The sequence below is a fragment of the Gossypium raimondii genome, chromosome 1 (assembly GCF_025698545.1).
Source record: "Gossypium raimondii isolate GPD5lz chromosome 1, ASM2569854v1, whole genome shotgun sequence".
Lineage (NCBI taxonomy): Eukaryota > Viridiplantae > Streptophyta > Magnoliopsida > Malvales > Malvaceae > Gossypium > Gossypium raimondii.
The window spans coordinates 2,332,805-2,335,755 of record NC_068565.1 but is presented as its reverse complement, the minus strand read 5'-3'; the positions used below and the strand labels follow the sequence as shown (position 1 = coordinate 2,335,755).

Sequence of the window (2,951 nt, the reverse complement as noted above, 5' to 3'; positions counted from 1 at the left end):
ACGCGGAGTAAAATCATAATTAATCAATTTCTTTCACTTACATCATCCGGTTATATAAACAAGAAATTATAAAATTAATGAAATTAATTACAGATGAAAGAAACTCATTATTATTTAAATAAGATTTTGAATTCGAATCTAATGAATAAAAAAATATTATTGTGAAAATTTCGTTCGAATTGACTAAAATTTGAATTTAACTGAAGTCGAATAGAGATAAAGTTATTTATTTATGAATGATGGAGTTGTAAGGCCTTTTTGGATGGGCGGAAGGGGCGAAGCTAGAACAATTTCTTAGGGAGGATCGAAATGAAATTTTAATTTTTTTATAATCTATATCTTTATAATTTTTAAAGGATTAAATCGAATTTTTATAATTTTAGAGAGTCAAAGTACAAATTTACCTTTACTGATTTAAAATTTTTAAAAAAATTTAAGGGCCTAAATAATAATTTTCCATTTTAGGGGCCAGGCCCCTTCTAGCCTCCTAAATTCGCCTCTGATAGACGGGTACGTTACTTACTGTTAATATAAAAATAATGATGACAGTAAAATTAAAATAGTATAACATAAGATAAAAAAAAGAGTTAAACATATCGTACTGAAAGTAAACATCCATCCGGTAATCCTCATAATATTATCAAACGACAAAAAGGATGAGTGTAGAAAAAAGAAATTGATTGAACAATTCCCACCGTTCGTGGCGTAATCGATCAGCTTTTTCTTTGGAACATACAAACAAAAGTGTTTTTGTTTTCAGACGGACAGACAGAAAGAACAACTCCAATAATTAAAAGTAGTGGATATATTTAATATTATGGTTAAAATATGCTTTTAAGTCCCTATACCTTTTTTTTTCATATTTAGATTTTACTCCATTTACTTTTATTTAAGGAATTTAATCACTTTATTTTTTAGATTTAAATATATAAGTTTAATTGTTAAATTTCTTTTAAATTTAGGGTTTAGTTGAGGGTGGATTAATTTTTTGGGAGAATTCTTCAAGTGTCGTCGTGGTATCATGGTTGCAGATAAAAGGCCCTATAAACCTTAGATTACCTAAATTCAGGTGCCTTCAACCGAGACTCCCTCTTCGTGAATTGTACACAGCTTTTCATGGTGGCTAAGGATAAAACCCTGATACGAGGATAATACCTTTGATTGTTGGAGGTTTGGTCGCTGTTCGGCGAACAACATTTTGAAGACTTCACTTGAAGGAGCTGGCCCACCCTCAACAAGTTTATTGCAACACTATTTTTTGGTTACATGGCTATCAAATGTATTTTTATTTTATTTTAAAATGTTACACCAATAAATTTAACAAATTTTTAATGATATTAAAAATTAGATTTAAATTTTAAAATATGAAAATAAAAATTATTTTGAAAAATAACAAAAACTAAAATTTAAATATATAAAAATATAGGGACTTGAAACACATTTTAACTATATGGATAATTATATGTATGGTATGTGGGTACATTCATTAATTAACAGTATACCAGTCACGAGGAGCAAAGAAACTCTTACACACTACCAATCTTGGAGAACATTATAAGAAAATATTGAAAGATTTATGAATAAATACCAATAAATTTATTTAAACATTAATTTTAAATTCAAAATTTGATATAAACCCTAAACTCTAAACCCTAAATCAAGAACGAACGCATAGCTAGCAGGCCATAACTTTCCTAAAATGAAAATTTTCAACTTTATTCCTTCAAAGTTTATAAAATTTTAAATAAATACATGGTAAAATTATAACTTACCCTCAATAATGATACATTTTTACTCAATCTTTCTAAAAACTATAAATATATATGTGTGAATAAAATTATATTTTATTTCCGTAAAATATATAATTTAATTTCGATTTCAAAATGTATTTTTATTTTCTCCTCTGCCCTAAATCTAGTATAAATCCTCGGGGAAAAATATTTTTTAAATTTAAAATAAATTTTATTGTAATTAAGATATATGTAGTCAGGAGAAATGCTTAATATTCATTTTTTTTTACAAACAATCAAATATTATTCCTATTATTTAATTATTCTCTCACTTTCCACCCCCAACAACATATAAAACAACGAAACCGATGCCTGCAAAAGCATATATGTATGTGTGTTTGTATATATATATTCTCTCTGCACATATAGTAACAAAATTGAATTTATGATGGCTTTCATAGCCTCAACCCAAACAAGAAAGTGAAAGCTTTTACTCTTAATAAATGAAAAAGAACAGCAGAAGTGTTATTACAAAGGTGAAAAAGTTCAGCTCAGGAGGGATAGACAAGGAAGGAGAAGAAGAGATGGGTGGCAATGGTGTAGAGCAATGCCCAACCACTACTATAACACCAAATACTGGACTGCCTTTTACATGCCCAACAAAAGGTCTTACAAGGTCAAGAAGATATTATTTATTTATATATATAATTAAATAAGTAAAGAAAGAAAGAAAGAAAGAAGACAAGCTCAGGTAGGATAGCACCAGATTATGACGAAGAAGAAGCCATTTTCATATAGGATTTGCCATGCATCAGCCCTAGATGACCTGAAAAAAAAATTAGATGAAAATAAATAAAAAAATGTAATTTATTTAGTTTTAATTTAAACTAACCCTAAATCCTAAATCCTCGAACCTGAACTTGAATTGATTAAATTGGAAGATAATAATACGAGATGAAATTTAAGTTGTGATCGGAAAACTTTTTAGTTTACCATACCTTGTTGAAGATTGTGGGTTGGTTTCTTCTTTGAAAGCTTCCTCTTTTCTTTTTCCTCCATGGTTTTGTTTTTGTATGGAGACAGAGAGGCAAGGAAGAATTGGAATCACAGTAAAATGAAAATTTTGATTGTAAGAGGAGCAGTGAGAGATGGGGTTAGGCTTTTTATAGGGAGAGATATTGCATACTCAGCCACACTGAACCCACTACGTCGAAGCCCGAG

The 2,951-nt window shown here is 28.9% G+C and overlaps 1 long non-coding RNA gene across 1 annotated transcript; it reads right to left on the bottom strand.

Annotated features, from left to right (window-relative positions):
- Positions 1-2,207: 2,207 nt before the first annotated feature.
- Positions 2,208-2,951, bottom strand: LOC105775453 (uncharacterized). Its single transcript, XR_001127688.2, has 2 exons — positions 2,729-2,951; positions 2,208-2,556 (listed from the first exon to the last, which is right to left on the bottom strand). It is a non-coding gene; the product is annotated as an uncharacterized LOC105775453 (long non-coding RNA).